Source organism: Mastigoproctus giganteus, chromosome 4 (genome assembly GCF_048544385.1).
Source record: "Mastigoproctus giganteus isolate SK-2022 chromosome 4, ASM4854438v1, whole genome shotgun sequence".
Taxonomy (NCBI): Eukaryota; Metazoa; Arthropoda; class Arachnida; order Uropygi; family Thelyphonidae; genus Mastigoproctus; species Mastigoproctus giganteus.
Window position 1 is genome coordinate 7,865,366 of NC_143578.1, and position 18,007 is coordinate 7,883,372.

The following is an 18,007-nucleotide window of genomic DNA, read 5'->3' on the forward strand; positions in this document are numbered from 1 at the left end:
AATCAGTACGCTCGTTATACGCAATCAATTCAACACAGTTTCACAGTAAATGGAGACCTAAAGCCGTTCTGGAACATGCTAAAGAATTCTAATAACTGCTCAACAGGAACCAGGATCATTGATTCCGATGGCAAGCCTATAACCTGTGACAAACTAAAGCAGATCTTTTTGCGACCTTTTTCTCCTCCTTTTCAGAGAAAACAGCAGCTACTGCTGCTTCAGCTTATCAATTTCAAGTCATTAAGGATGATACACTGAATAATCTCTCGGTGGACACAGGCGATATCATTCAAGCGCTTCGGAAACTAACAAAAGATTTTTCTGCAGGCCCAGATAAGATTCCACTTATCTTGTGGAAGAAATGCTTTCCACAACTTAAATATATATTATTGCATATATTCAATCTTTCCGTTAAGTCTGGTATCTACCCCACTCACTTCAAAACTGTTAATGTTATTCCTATCCCAAAGAGAAGTGCAAACCACTCACTAGAGAATTACCGTCCCATCTGCCTTATGAACTCGCTGGCAAAAATTCTGGACACTATCATTCACCACCGATTAATGGAATACTTTAATCACTTCATCTGCGACTGCCAACATGGCTTCACCAGGGGCCGATCAACTACCACTAATCTTCTCACCATCTGGCAACAGGTTCTAGACACCGTCGATCGCGGAGGACAGGTTGATGTGATCTACACAGACCTTACTAAGGCTTTTGACAGTGTCCCGCATAATCAACTTGCTCAAAAACTAAGCCACTATGGAATACTTGACCCTTTATTATCCTGGTTCATGAGTCATATCTCATATCGAAAACATACAGTGATCATCGGACAGGAAGTCTCAAGGGAATTTTTTCCATCGAGAGGAGTACCTCAGGGATCATCTCTTGGTCCACTTTTATTCACCATCTTTATCAACGATCTACCGCAATTTGTTGAGAGAGGTGGTATCAAGATACTAATGTTTGCCGATGATGTGAAGCTATATTCACCTATCAGCAGTCAAGATGATGCAGTTAACCTTCAGACTGCGCTCAACTCTTTTGCTGATTGGGTTGCTTTGAATGGTTTGGAGGTTAATACTATGAAGTGCAGCTCTATTTCCTTTGCCGCTACGAGGAAAACTAAGACTTTAGTTAATGAATATTACATCAAGGAGATGCCGATTTCCAGAGTTGACGAAGTTAAAGATCTGGGAGTTACTTTTACCGCTACATGTGGGTTTGAAAAACACGTTAGGAATATATTAAGCCAAGCGAAAAAACAGATTGGCTTCATTAAACGGCAGACGTGCAGATTTCAAGATCCTCAGTTCTCTGTGCTCCTATTTAAGACAACTATACTCCCTATAGTGGAGTTTGCTTCTCCTATATGGAACCCACACTATGCATATTTGATACAGCAAATAGAATCGCTCCAGATGAAATTTATCCACTATCTTTCCAGACGTAACCCCATGTTTTACCACAGAATCTTCTACCGGAATCTCTGTTCCTACTTCAAGCTTCAATCTCTGGAAACTCGGCGAACTGTTCTTGATTTAAAACTGTTGTACCACATCTTCGCTGGATCAACTTACCTGCCGGATCTTCTGTGCCATATTGACCTTCACGTTCCAGTGGTGGCTACTAGAAAGAAGACTACTTTCCACATCGGTAACTCCAGATTAGAGATATCCAGGAACTCTTTCTTCAAAAGAACATTGGCACTCATGAACAAGTTTGAATTGGACATGGCTGTGAACAAGAAACAATTTCACAGAACTATTTGGAGTACGTTGACCGATTGACGGATGAGTTCTGGGTTAAAGATGTCCTCCTTAATTCGTGTGTGTGTGTGTGATGATGTCTACTGCAGCATATTGCTTTCTGCCAGTCTTCATGGAGCTGGACTTAACGTCATGAATATCTTTTTTATTTTTGTGAATTGAACTTTTCCCGTTTCCATTGTACAAAGTATATTAGTCTACCATCTATTTTTATGTTTTGTACAACCTTGTTCTGTTATACACTTTAACTGGGTGAATGCCTGTTGTGTATATTATATGTTAAAAATAAAATAAAATAAAATAAAAATAAAATCGGTAGACGCGTGGTGTTGTTATTTATATCCGATATTATCTTCTCATATTTCAGCGTGAAAGGTTTTAAAATTGTCAGTTTGTCGAATTGGTCGAAGAGACCACTTCTGAAGAGTTGCCAGTAACAACAAAATGATGCAAATTTTGTTTTAGGAGTTTGACCTCAGAGATAATACCAGATTCATTTACCATGTAGTTCTAAAAATCGTCAGGTATAGCTTGATTTGTTTTAGTTAGGTGACAAAGGGTTTCTTGTTTTAAGGCAGTCCCATATTTGAAGATGATGTCGGGACAGTCTGTTAATCCTGCTAAATTCTATGATTTGCTGATTAAACATTATAAGGGTTTCTCTTGATGCTGGGAAGAACTGCTATGAGAAAAACTGTGCGTCTCATCTCAGTGCGCTCTTGAGATGATTTTCGAAGGACAGCCAATCCATTTTCAAGCAGCCAAGCCAAAATAAATCCATTCTGATCCTACAAATTAAATGTGGCGTGACCACTTTTCTCAATAGTTCATCTGACATCCATTCGGGTCGTATTACGAGAGTGATGGATCTAGAATATTCACAGCAGTCTCGTAAAGATTATTATTTTTTTCTGCTGTGTATTTGTATAGAAAAATCCAGGGAATATTCACCTTGATTCTGTGTGCGTGTTTCAAGACGGTTCCACTGTTCTCCAGCAGCCGAAGTGGAGATGGCGCTGTGCTAAAAGGAATTTCTGAGGAAACTGAGATCTATTCAAAGAAATTATGAGCTTCCAATTGCACACAAGAATGAGTTTCCACAGAATGAACATTCTTCTCAGAATAGGTATCGACTGATCACGAAAGTCGCGTACAGATGTTATCAAAGTGCTCATCATGACAAACACTTTGACTTTGATTTTTGAGGAAGTTAAGTAAAGATGAGACAATAGAGTTTATCATTAATTTAGAAGAACGAGATTGCCCATTTAAAGTAAGACATAATAGTTTCCTGTTCGGAAAATTTATTATAGTAGGCGTAGTTTCTCTTTATTCCAAAAGTATTTTTCTTCCTTTATATATATAAATCTATACAGAAATAGGTTTACCCTTGGATCTGTTTTATTTGAAAATTGCAAGTAGCACGGGCCACAACATCGAAAAATATTAAACAGCATCATTCGGATCAGCTTAAATTGAAAATCTCTTTTCTGAGATGAGTAACTTAACACCCTTCTTTTCTTGTAATATCTATTTTATTGGTATAAGTCGATTTTTGTTTTTTTTTTAATTTTTTTTCTTGAATCCGCTCTTTAATTTTGTTCTCCAGAAATGTGTCCCAGAAGATTATGAAGAAATTTGCCAGGAAGAATGTGAGTATTGATTAGTTTGCAATAATATTATTTCTCTTTGAGAAAGTAATTATTATTTTTTTTAAACTCTAATATCAAATGTGGTCATGCATTTATTTCTCGTATGCTTATCGTTCCCTCTTGGACTTTCCATTAGCTTGACCCTCGTTAGTAGTACAGTGGTTACGATTCCTAACCGTCGGAAACTTAATGACGACAGGAATTTTAATTAGCTTTTTTTGCCTATAGTGATCGAGTCAGTTAATCTGAGACAACAGGTAAAAGTGTTTCACTCGGAAACTCCTTTTCATTGACTCAATCATCCGTCAACAGATTACAAGCAATTCACAAACAGAATTCATACCTAATTGTGGTCATCGTGGATTTGAAACAAAACAAATGTCGAACAATCACTTAGTCCACTACTCTCAATCAAAGTTCTCTATATGAAAACGGGTCCCCAATGATATTATGCTCAAAAGCCATGTTTCTTGTATGAATTGGACGGATGAGCAAGAAATCAGCACTGGCCAAGAAAGCAGTGGCCACTCAGTGGCAACTGTTGTTGTTGTTGTTGTTGTTGTGCGCGTGTTTTACGCAACAAGGAAGAAACTAAAGCTCATGAACCTTCCGTATTTCGTGTCATATTTGGTGTAGTCTATAATTAATTTGTCTGTTTCCTTGACAAAAAGTTCCATTTCCTGGACTGGACCCATTTTCTCTCACTCCAGGCTGATAAACTCACCACTAAAGTAAAAAATCGCCCATAAAAATTGCTTCCGTGATGACAATATTCGATATACGGAATGTTTTTAAAGAAGGTTTGACAGAATGGTTATTATTATTATTATTATTATTAGCTACATGGTGCAAGGAAGTCTGAGGCTTATGTTGCACCAGCAAAAAAATTTCCCCGAGTTATCCTGAGAGAGAAAGAGAGTCAAAAGCAGTAGGGAATCACCAAGAAAGAGAAGAATGATGATATCCAGCTTAGGACCCTAGGTGTGCCAAGCCCATACTCACCAGATGTGAGCCCCCGGGGTTAATCGTGATCATCGTGGTAGCTAGGATAGCAGAGAGGCTTATAATAGTGTCCAAAGTGACCGCAAATCGTATCAAATTAAAGTTAATGATAATTAAAATCGAAATGGCGTGAATTCCCAATTGAACTTTATTTCTGTAAATATTTGGTTCTTCCGTAAGGAAGGAAACATTGTGAACGATTCCACCAAGATATAATATAAAGGAGATTGGAGAGAGAGAGAGAGAGTTACAATAAGTAAAGTGTTACGCAAATATGATTGCAAATTACTCCCGGTCTTAGAAACGAAAATCCCTGGCTGAGTGCATAAAGAAAAAACGATGAAACTTTCATACGAGACCTAAATTAGAAGAAAATTTACATCGTAAATTAATAAAATATTTAAGTGAAAGAACCGCTCCTTTCACTTAAATATTTTTTAACGTAATAAATAAATAAATATTTTTTAACGTAATAAATAAATAAATATTTTTTTAACGTAATAAATAAATAAATTATTATTATTATTAAGAAAATTAACAAAATTAACAAAATAAACAGTTTTTATTCAGTTTGTGGTACGATAACAAATATTTATTCGAAGTCTGAAATAAGTGTGCCTAATAAGTTTTTATATTTCCAAAATAGGTTTTGAAGGCTGCTGTTATGGTCAATGCGAAGCTTCGCCGTCGACGATACCATGGAAAGTGGTCGTGGAGAATTGATATTTTTATTAAAATTTTTATCATTAAATTTCTTATTTTTTAATAGAAAAGAGGCACCAAAATGTTACTGATCAATGTGGCACTGTGGAAGAAGCATGTACGATTAAATGTACAATGAGCAATTTTGTTTTATTTCAATCAAATACACCCATCTACTGCGTACAGCAATTGAAGAAAAGGGAAAATGCACGATCGCACAGTTATTCAATAATATAGCAAAAAAATATACAACACGAGAATAAAATGAAATGCAAAAGTATTTTCAGAATGTTTTCACGCTATTTACATATAAATGTTCACAACGAGATATTTATACTGTGTTCAAAGCACAAATACAAAAATACTTCCCACGGGTGCATTTACAAATAGAATATAAACAATAACTGTGGCTTAAGTTGCAAAGTACCAATTACCGATATGAAAGTTTCTGCTTCGAATTTAGTTCGCAAGTTTCTGTACTACAAAAGTCTATAAGATTTCGTTGATGCTAACAGTAAAATACAGACTGAGTTAATTGACAACGGTTGAAAACTGCTTTTAGAAGGTCCCAGAACATAGGTCCACTTTCAGAAAGATAATCAATGAAATTCCTTTGCTCTTATCAACTTCTCCCTTTCTCTTCCACTACCATACACCAAATTTCTGATACGCTTCTGTCCGCTTGGTGATAATTGAGCAACATTTCCTCCATGCAGGCCCTGCAGTGCAGGAAAATAAGTTTTACAATCGAGATTATTGGGAAGACATGCAAAAATAGCTTCTCTTGTGAGAGCACCTGAGCATGGATTATTCCAAAATATGCTTGGGGATGATAATCAAAGTCACAAAGGATGATAATTCAGGATGCCCGCGACGACATACTCCATATTTCCAGAGGCACGGATATAATGAACAGAAATCTACATAACGAATTTCTTCGTCATCATCCACCGGGTTGTAGAGTTTAAAACAGTCCACTCTATTACCTCTGAGAGAGATATGTGCTGTAATCAGTCTGTTCATTATTAAACCTGCAACAACTTCTTTCATGACAGTATAATTGTTTCTGTTGATCATCAAACTAGCCTTCCTATATGGAAACTACTTTGTACCCTTGAGTTTTTAAGAAACCATCATGGATCATACCTTCATCATTCCATCATCTTGTTTCTGTCTGTAGAGTGCTAGGCCTGAAACATTTTTTTTTTTTTTATGTGAACCCCAAACACGAGAGGTATTAGAACCGACAGTACTTAGTACAGTGCTTGGGTTGGAGGTTGAGAAGAAGGAAGAAGATATTTGTTGACATTGGACTTGAACTTCTGTAGATTGTAATTTTCAGGAAATACGAATGAAGGAAGGTTGTTCCAGAAAACGGCAGCTGAATGAATAAATGAGGAAGGTGAAAAGTTGGTTCTGTGGGTTTGAAGTTGGACAGTAAATGGATGTTGGCTGGTGGCGACACGTGTTCGGACTGTTTTGAAAGAGAGAGCGGGAATTATAGAAGCCTTTATAGAAGGGTATCTTGCATACATGATAATAACAGCTGTAAAACGCGTAAACGGTGTTACCATGTACCCCATCTACCAAAAATTGTGCTACTCAAACCTCCCCTCCCTGTGAAAGAGCATGTTGGATACTAATATTGTTCTGTTGTTCCGAACATGAAAAGGCAACACTGTTAGAGATAAGTCATTAATTAACTTAATTGCCCTCTTCTAAATGGAATCAAGAAGCCTGAGAAAGGTTTTGGGGGCACCATCCCAGATGTGGGAACAATATTCCATGGCAGGGCGGATTTGCGATTTATACAGAGTGAACTATATAAATCGCAATTGGAAGAAAAGTAAAGGCGACAGCGAAAGAGAAAACCAAGTTTTTTAGATGCAGAGGAAACAATATTTGTAATGTGCTTGTGGCAAGAGAAATTAGAAGTCAGGGTAATCCCCAAAAGAGATATATCATCTTGCCTAGAAATCTGAGTGTCACTAAAGATAAGCATAGGAACAGAAGAATCCTTTTTGCGAGATAGAAGACAAGACTGAGTTTTAGAAGGGTTGAAATCAACTGAGTTGTATTCCCCACTGGAAAATTACCTGGAGTTGGGCATTTAAGAAATTAGTACCGGATATTCGAGAAGTTCAAGCTGATTGAGCAGAATAAGGTTTCTCAAATTGGAAAGTGGAATGAAATGTGCTATCATCGGCAAAACTAAGGGTACGATTTCCAGTCAATGGAAGAAGGTCATTAATATACAAGACCAAAGAGTGGGGGAAAGAACTGAACCTTGTGGGACACTAGCATTAAGGGAAAAATTAGAAGATAGAGAACCATCTACCATCACCCTCAGTAAGCGATCAGAGAAAAAACTGGATAACCAATTACTAAAAACAGTTGGCAAACCATAAGATGGAAGCTTGTTTAGAAGACTTTTATGCCAAACACGATCAAAAGCCTTTGAGCTGTCAAGAGCAACTGCCTGTGTTTCACCGAACTTTTCCATTGAATTAGTCCATAAATGGGTAACATAAGCCAGAACATCACCAGTGAACCAATACTGGAGGAATCCATATTGGCGATCATTGATCAGACGGAAGGTTTCCAGGTAGTTTAAGAGTTGGCGGTTAATTGATTTCTCCATTACTTTAGAAAGAATAGAAGTAATTGCAATGGGACGATAATTGGATGGGAGGGATTTGTCACCCTCAAGAGTAATCTGCTGACGAGGCTAGTAGGGGCCAGACGTGTTCAAAGCCGCTAAGTGGATTTTTCTTATCTATTGAATTGAAATTATTGTTTTTCTAAAACGTTTGATTTAAATTTAGTAGTAGAGCATTATTTGGTGATTTTCTGATTAAGTTGGTGTATTTATTCTTTACTTAGCCTTGTAATTGCATAAAAATATCAGTAAGGGTATCCGCGTGTTAAAAGTTGCAACTCCGCTGAACGAGAAGTTTTTTAGCCATATTTAGCCGCTTTTTGAATATTTTTACATCAAATTATTTTCTATTAGTAGCTTATAGACCTAGTCAGGATCGTTAGTTTATTCTGAATTGAGACAGCGAGATTTCAAAGTTAATTAATACTTAAGTGTCCATAGATTTACCGTTCGTAACTTCCCGCTTTTGTCATACCATAGGTTATATACCGAACCTAGATAGTGTTAGTATAGTATAGGTTATAATATTGCCAGTGATCGGTAAAATCTATTAAATTTGTTGAACTTCGTTGGCATTTAAATTGTACTTTTAACTAAATACATATAAAGACTTAGATTACAAACGTAACATAATTAATTAATACATAACTGATACGGAAGTTATATAAAGGGAACTCGGAGATAATTAATACTTGACACCGAAAAATATATATCCCGTTATAACTGTGTTGGGAGATAAGTTTAGGGTTATAAACTGAAATTGAAATTTTATTTAAACTAATAGCAATCATGACTCAGACCAGGGCAGCAAAACAAAAGGCTTAAGCTAATGGAAGTGCTGTGGCTGAGAGGAGAACTGAGGGGGCAGTTGTCTTCTGAAGCACGGCTTGTATGATGTTTGTGGAGCATTCAGGACGGGACATGATATTGCCAGGGGGGATGTCTTTGTGTGTGCGCGATGCAAGGAGTGTATCGAAATCAGGCAACAACTCAGCGTTCTTATGAGCCTATATGAGACCTTGAAGGACAGGGTGGATGCCCTCGAAGGAACTAAATTCAGGGACCCATCAAGCTCTCAGCTGCCCACATCAAAGCCAGAGCTTGCACTTGGTCATTACGCAACACAGCGGCAACCCCCAAGGCAGAATGCGCTGGTCCCAAAGGAACTAGTAGTTGTTGGTGACTCTATTGTCAGGGAAACGGGCAACATGCTTTGTAAAAAGGGTAGGTGGAATAGGACCAGTGTATGTCTGCCAGAGGCAAAAGTTGATGACGTTGTAGAGCGGATATCATCTTTTAAGGGCACAAAAGGTGATATAGTTGTACGCGTTGGCACTAATGATATCAAGAGTAGGAGACCGGCAGAATTAGTTAACAAGTACAGGTCACTGTTGACAAAAAGCCATGAAATAGGGCTGAATTTGAAAGTGTCTGCAATTCTGCCCAGACACGATAGGAGGGAGTACATGATGAGAGCCTTGTCCATCAATTCGGCCCTGGAAAGATTGTGCAAGGCTCAAGGGATAGAATTTTTTTTCAAACTGGACTGTACTTGTTAACAGGAGAGATTGCTTCTACAGGGATGGGATACACTTAAATAGAAAGGGTGCAAGAATATTTGCTGATGCTATCAAGGCAGTGTTAGGTGGGTCGAAAAACTGCTAGCTTGGCGGGAGACAAAGACTAATAGATTAACATTAGCCACTGGCAGAGATGAAAGAGATCCTTGCACCGCTTCTATTGGAATGAGCAGTAGCTTGGAAAACAAGGTGCGGGATATTTCAGAGACTGCTGGGAGTCATCGCGGAACAAGTAAACACATGGGTTGGGTTAGGGCAGCTAAGAATAAGAACAGGTGCATGTATACTTGCGTGTACACCAATGCTAGGAGTTTGGTAAATAAATTTGATGAGTTTGAGGTATTGCTCAAAACATCAAAGGCAGATATTGTTGGGATATCAGAGACGTGGTGTCACACAGTTATAAGGGATGCAGTACTGGAATTTGGAAAATACAATGTGTATAGAAAGGATAGATAGGACAGGAAGAGAGGAGGGGTTATGCTATTAGTTAAGAAATACATAAAATCCAAGGAAGTGAAGCCAGTCGACATCGCTGGACAGGGCAGTGTCGAGTCAGTTTGGTGTGACATAAGCATAGGGAAATCAAAATTGAGAGTAGGAGTGTGCTATAGGCCTAATGACTCTGATGAGGATAATACGAAACTGTAAAGGGAAATGGAGTGGGCCAGTAAATCAGAGAGTCTTATAATGGGGGATTTTAATTTCCCAGATATTGACTGGAATTTGTGGTTTGGTCACTCGCACACTAGCAAGGCTTTTGTGGATTTATTGGATGACTGTTTTCTACATCAGCATGTTCGTGAGGCAACAAGAGGGAGCAATACTCTTGATCTGATTATCAGTAGTGATTCTTCATGCATTAAGAATCTACAGATAAATGAACCACTAGGTGGCAGTGATCACAGTGTGTTGAAGTGGGATTTACTCAAGGAGGTAACTACCATCAGTGGTAAAGGGAGGGTTTTTGTTTTCGTAAAGGCGACTATGATGGTCTGAGACAGTATTTAAATTCTATACAGTGGGACAAACTGATGATGTTACCAACAGCAAACTCAAAATGGGAAGCATTCAAAGAACTTATATTGGATGCTACTAGGCTTTACATACCAACTAAGAAATATTGTTCAATGTTTAGGCCTAAATGGATGTCAGATGAACTAATGAGGCATATGGCAGAGAAGAAACATGCATGGGATACATACAAATTAACACATGACACAGAAGCCTATCATAGATACAAATTGATCTGTAACCAAGTTACAAAGGAGGTTAGGCAAGCGAAGGCAGATTACGAGAAATATTTGGCAAGGGATGCAAAGACAACAACAAAGAGTTCGTTACTTATGTAAACTCTAGAAGGAAGGGGATGAATCAGATTGTTCCACTTTATACCGATGGGTCAACTGTTGATGATCCTCCTCAGGTAGCTAACAAACTAAATGAATATTTTGCATCGACATTCACACATGAGGAGTTATTCAGCTAGGTGAATACCAGAGGTGTATACAACTCTAGCAGTAAGCTAGAGAATCTTGTAATAACTGGGAGTAAAGTGGAGGAGAAACTGTTGAAGATAAACACAAGAAAGGCACCCGGGGTGGATGGGATCTATCCAGTTATATTAAAGGAGGCAGCAGAGGAAGTAAGCAACCCCTTAGCCATAATTATGAAAGCTTCCTTGGACTCAGGGGAGGTATCGACAGACTCGAGATGTGCAAATGTGACCCCAATTCACAAAGGAGGATCAAAGGCTGACAAAATTAATTATAGACCTGTGAGTTTAACTTCTGTTCCAGGAAAATTAATGGAGGCACTGGTTAAAGAAGCACTTCAGGATCATTAAGACAAGACTTCAGTTATAGCTAGGACACAGCATGGTTTTGTTAAGGGGAAGTCTTGCCTGACCAATTTGATTGGATACTATGATGCAGTCCCAAAAGAACTGGGTGCAGGGAATAATTTTGATATTATATACTTGGATCTTAGAATGGCTTTTGATACTGTTGCACATGGAAGGCTGCTGCACAAATTGGAGCAGTGTGACATTGGAGGGAAATTGCTGCTATGGATAAAGGGGTGGTTGAGGGAGGAAGACCGAGTGGTAATCAATGGACACTGCTTGTCGAGGACTAATGTTATTAGTGGAGTCCCTCAGGGCTCAGTGTTGTGTCTATTATTGTTTTCAATATTTATAAATGATATTGATGATGGTATATCAAGCTTAATGTCCAAGTTTGCATACGATACAAAGGTAGGCAGGGTTGTCAAGGACACTACTGACACTATGCCGCTGCAAGAGGATCTGGAAAGGTTGAGCAGATGGGTTCAGAGCTGGCAAATGAAGTTTAACATTGACAAATGTAAAATACTGCGCATGGGAAACTGCAACCCCAGAGCAACGTATCAACTCTGTGGTACTACACTGACAGTGGTAGAGAATGAAAGGGACCTGGGGGTGGTTGTGCAGGCAGATATGAAGTTCTCTGAGTAGTGTAGACGGGCTGCAAAAGTAGCTAATGGTGTATTGTCAATGATATATACGAATTTTTCTAGCAAGGATAAGGAGGTGATTATTCCCTTGTATAAGGGAATGGTGAGGCCACACCTAGAGTACTGTATACAAGTCTGAAGGCCACATTTCCAGAAGGATATAGAGCTGCTGGCACGAGTACAGAGAAGGGCAACAAAATTAGTGAATGGAACAAAGGAGTGCTCTTACGAAGAAAGGTTTAAATTTTGCAAATTACAGTGTCTGGAGACTAGGCACCAGCGAGGTGATCTGATAGAGTTGTAGAAAGCCTTAAATGGTTTGAGCATGCTCAATGCTGATGAGATTCCTCCTCTCGCTCAGAATAATCACCTGAGAGGGCATAAATTCAAATTGAGGAAACACAGATGTAGGATAGATGTGCGGAAATTTGCCTTTAGCCAGTGGGTGGTTGGTTTGTGGAACAGACTTCCATCCCTTGTGGTGGAGGTTGATAGCCTAAATAGGTTTAACGCTCAGCTGGATAGGTATTTCGAACGAACAGAGGGGTGAAGTGGAAGTTGTTTTTTTTTTTTTAGCTGATGCTGGATAAGCTTGCTTTCTTGCATCAAATGCCTCTACTAATGCTAATGCTAATGCTAATGTGGGAACAATATTCCCTGGCAGGGCGGATTTTCGATTTATACAGAGTGAACTGTATAAATCGCAAATGGAAGAAAAGTATAATTCGCGATTTGTAGAAAAGTAAAAGCGACAGCGAAAGAGAAAACCAAGTTATTTAGATGCAGCAAAAAGCAATATTTGTAATGTGCTTGTGGCAATAGAGATTAGAAGTCAGGGTAATCCCCAAAAGAGATATATCATTTTGCCTAGAAATCGCAGTGTCACTAAAGATAAGCATAGGAGCAGAAGAATCCTTTTTGCGAGATATAAGACAAGACTGGGTTTTAGAAGGATTGAAATCAACTGAGTTGTCTTTGCCCCACTGGAAAATTACCTGGAGTTCGGCATTTAAGAAATTAGTACCGGATATTCGAGAAGTTCATGCTGATTGAGCAGAGTAAGGTTTCTCAAAATGGAAAGTGGAATGAAATGTGCTATTATCGGCAAAACTAATGATAGGATTTCCAGTCGATGGAAGAAGGTAATTAATATACAAGACCAAAGAGAGGGGGGAAAGAACTGAACCTTGTGGGACACCAGCATTAAGGGAAAAATTAGAAGACAGCGAGCCATCTACCATCACTCTCAGTGAGCGATCAGAGAGAAAACTGGATAACAAATTACTAAAAACTGTTGGCAAACCATAAGATGGAAACTTGTTTAGAACATTTTTATGCCAAACACGATCAAAAGCCTTTGAGCTGTCAAGAGCAACTGCCTGTGTTTTACCGAACGTTTCCATTGAATTAGTCCATAAATGGGTAACATAAGCCAGAATATCACCAGTGGATCGATACTGGCGGAATCCATACTGGAGATCATTGATCAGACGGAAGGTTTCTAGGTAGCTTAAGAGTTGGCGGTTAATTGATTTCCCCATTACTTTAGAAAGTGTAGAAGTTATTTCAATGGGACGATAATTGGATTGGAGGGATTTATCACTCTTTTTAGGAATTGGCTGGATGTTCGCAAATTTCCAAATAGAAGGAAAATCACCTTTGGAATAAGAAAGTGAAAAAAGGCGGCAAAGAACAGGAGTAAATTAAGGAGCACAGGTTTTGAGAACAAGTGGAGAAATAGCACTGGAGCTTTCTTAGCATCAAGATTTATCAAAATCTTTCTGATATCCTTTTGACGGAACACCACAGCAGGCATAGAATGGAGTGTGGTGGGAATGGTGGAAGGTGTTTTACAAGATCTTTAGTACATGAGTTGGAAGAAAATTTGGATGCTACCAGGTCTGCTTTATCCTTGGCTGAAGTGACAACAGAACCATCTGGTTTGGACAGAGGTGGGAGCAGAGATGGGCAAAAGTTGCGGCCAATATCTTTGGCAGATATTGCTCGGCAGATATTGTCCAGAATGTTCGGCTACCATTAGGGAAAGAAGCAAGTTTTCTACTCTTAGCCTGTTCAAAATCTAGATTAGACTGTTTAATAACTGCTTTACAATTGTTTCGAGTTTTGGTGTAGGCAGAAAATGATACGAAAGAATTGTAAACAAGGCCAATTACGACATGCAACGTTCATCACATGAACAGCCTTAGCACATTTATTGAAAAACTAAGGTTTAGATAAAAGACGAGATTTTGGTGGGGAGTGTGGAATAAAGGATTCATTTCTACAAGAATAATTTCACTGACATCATCTGAGCAAACGTTGACATCAGAAGTTTGGAAACAGTAATCCAACCAAGGAAAAGAAGAAAAAAAATCTCGCAGGTCATCCCATTTTGCCTTATTGTAATGCCAAACAACACGAGGTTGGGAATAGCCATGAGATAAATGCTCCATTGGAGAAGAGGCAATCACTAAGTTGAGATCTGAGGTGCCTAAAGGACCACTTACTTCAACCGTGTACTTAGAAGGGTTGTTTGTTAGAAAAAAGGTCAAGTGTGTTGACTATATGGTTAGGATTCTCGGGTATTCTTGTAGGTAAATGAACGATCTGTGCAATGTCATAAGTAATTGCAAAAGCTTCAGCATCTCGACCTGCTGGGTCAGTGTGACTAGAAAACGGAAACCAGCTGGAATTGTGAAGATTAAAATCACCATGGAAAATTTCCTCACTGTTAAGAAAGTTGGACTGGAAAAATTCAAGTTGCAAAGAGAGTACCACCTTTCAGGCGAAAGGAATCATACAGCGAATTATTTGGGCAAATGAGAGGAGCAGTAGTTGAATCAACCGATAACTGAGATTTTGTCAGAAAAAGTGCGTGGGGGTTTGGTAGACTGCAAGTGGAAATGGATAACATTGAGAATACAATTGAGACCACGTATATTTGTGAAATGAACTAGGAAGTGTTTGGTAGGTTTAGATCTTTTCGCAGATAAGCTTGCTCTATTAGTGTGATAATTCATGGTGTATTCAATAGTAAGAAAAAGTGGGGGCATACTGTGTGAAGTAATGAAGTTTTTGGATATGACGTACACATGGTAAAAATATACCCAGCTCCTTGACATAACGTGGCCTCGACAATGCTCCCCCCACCGCGTACACACTACTCGTCTCCCTCCAGTCACTATCTGGCAGAGTAGTGGTGGCAAGATTATACACTAGCTGATCCTGAAGCCACCTCTAGAGTTACCAATAAGTTCGATCCAGTGTACTAACTACCGGCCGGCCTACGAACACCGTTTAAGAGCTGTACCCTCGAAATGTAAGGAATGTTGGATCTCGCCATGGTGTTCACCGTAATCTCGAAAGTTATCAGTCCTACTGCACGATGGATGAGATGGGGAAGGATTTACCGGAACTTAGTTCTAGAGACTAAACATGGGTTCCACCACTTCAAACCTCCAATAAGCAATATGGTATTGCACCGTTGATGAGAGTCATCTACCACCTAATATTGGCGCCTCCGTATCCGGGTGGGCAGGGGCAGTAGTGCGTAGCACACGCTCCTTGATTAGATCAGGATTGGAGCCCGTGACCTTCAAATACGATGGATGCGGAAAGGTCAGAGAATGACCACCGTATATCCCAGGAGCAATATGGAATTAGTTGCTAATGCTCCTAAAAACCAAAAAACAAACAGCGACCACCTAATATAGCCTAGTAACACAGAGGGGCGCCATTCCTTCATGTGGTTTAGGCCTCACACCACGACCACTGCTTACGTTGGTTCACACCTGGGTGGTCACCCATATGCTTGTGCATACAGGTTATACCCAGGATTACTAACAGTGCGGCCATCGTGCAGGCGCAAGTAGAGGATTTGGTTGTCATAGAACGTCCGGACCTCGCCGAAATTGGGCCCACGTGATTTGAATAACACCCGCATAACAGTTCAATCACCGTATTAGACTCCCAGCTAGCAAGTAGAGCTTGTCTGGTAGATCTAAGAGAATGTCTGTGACAACCTCAAAGAACAAAAAATTCTAATAGTTTAACAGTAGCCACTCGCAGAGGTGAAAGAGATTCTTGCACTGCTTCTATTGAAATGAGCAGAAGCCTGAAAAACAAGATGCAGGGTTTTTCAGAGACTGCTGGGAGTCATTGCGGTTCAAGTAAACACATGGGTTGTGTTATGGTAGCTAAGAATAGGAACAGGTGGATGTATACTTGCGTGTACACCAATGCTAGGAGTTTGGTAAATAAATTTGATGAATTTGAGGTATTGCTCAAAACATCAAAGGCAGATATTGTTCGGATATCAGAGACATGGTGTCACACAGATATAAGGAATGCAGAACTGGAATTTGGGGAGTACAATGTGTACAGGAAAGATAGACAGGATAGGAAGGGAGGAGAGGTTGTGCTATTATTGTTATTATTTTTATTATTATTAGCGATGGGGTGCAAGGTAGCCTGAAGCTTATGCTGCAGCAGGAAAAAAAAAGTTCCCGAGTTACCCTGAGAGAGAAAGAGAGTCAGAAGTAGAAGAAAATCACGAAGAAAGAGAAAAATGATGCTATTCATCTCAGGACCCTGGGTGTGTCAAGCCCATAATCACCAGATATGAGCCCCCCCCGGGAATTCAAGAAAAGACAGCTATACGACATCGCTGGACAGAGTAGTGTCGAGTCAGTTTGGTGTGACATAAGCATTGGGAGATCAAAATTGAGAGTAAGAGTGTTCTATAGGCATAATAACTCTGGTGAGTATAATAAGAAACTGTTCAGGGAAATAGAGTGGTAGTGTAAATCAGAGAGTCTTATAATGGGAGATTTTAATTTCCCAATTTGTGGGTTGGTCAATCTCACACTAGCAAGGCTTTTGTGGATTTATTGGATGATTGTTTTCTACAGCAACATATTCGAAGGGCAACCAGAGAGGGAATAACTCTCTTGATCTGATTATTATCAGTGATTCATCATGCATTAAGAATATGAGGGTAAAAAAATCACTAGGTGGCAGTGATCACAATGTGCTCAAGTGGGATTTACTTAAAGAGGTAACTACCATCAGGGATAAAGGGAAGGTTTTTTGATTTCGTAAAAGATGCTACGGAGGTCTCAGACAGTATTTAAATTCTATACGGTGGGTCCAACTGATGATGTCACCAACAGCAAATGCAAAATGGGACGCGTTCAAAGAATTAATCTTGGAAGCTACTAGGCTCTATATACCAACTAAGAAATATTATTCAAGGTTTAAGTCTATATGGATGTCAGATGTACTAATGACACATGGGGGAGAGAAGAAAAATGGATGGGATACATACAAATTAATGGGTGACATGGAAGCCTATGATAGATATAAACTGCTCTGTAACCAAGTCACAAAGGAGATTAGGCAGGCAAAGGCAGATTACGAGAAATCTTTGGCAAAGGATGAAAGGAAAAACAGCAAAGAATTCTTTATTTATATAAATTCTAGAAGGAAAGGGATGAATCAGATTGGTCCACTGGATATTGATGGTTCAACTGTTGATGATCCTGCTCAGGTGGCTAACAATCTAAACGAGTATTTTGCATAAATATATAAATAAATTCTTTATTATTGCTGATAAGTACAGAACATGTACTAGAAACAATAATACTCATCACGGCGACATGGCCAGGAGTTTTACATTATAAATGAGATTAATTGGCAAAAAAATTTACCGTTACATGGAAATAAAATTAAACATGTAATAATGAAATTATAATAATGAAAATATGAGGACTTGAACGTGATATGGAGGAATTATCCCAGTTCCACCGATGTAATCCACTCGAGGAGCATGTGACGGTATTTGTAGTCGGTAGCCATTTTTTGTAGGTCGACTCCAAGACGGAGCAGTGCCTGAATTTTGGGTAGTGCCTGGGCAGGTAGGAACCGACTACACAGTTTCAACCGGTTGTGTTTGGGGATTAGGGTGGGCTCTGACCTCAAGGATGGCGGAGGATTGTGCCACTGACAGAATCCCAGATGTTTGGGGTGTTTGTCAGTCCTGTGTACATTTTTACTGAGGTCATTAAACTCCTGTTGTCAATTAACCTCGGAAGCCTGGGTACATTTAGCTGCTCAGCCATGTCAGTTGTTCTCAATTGAGGGGAT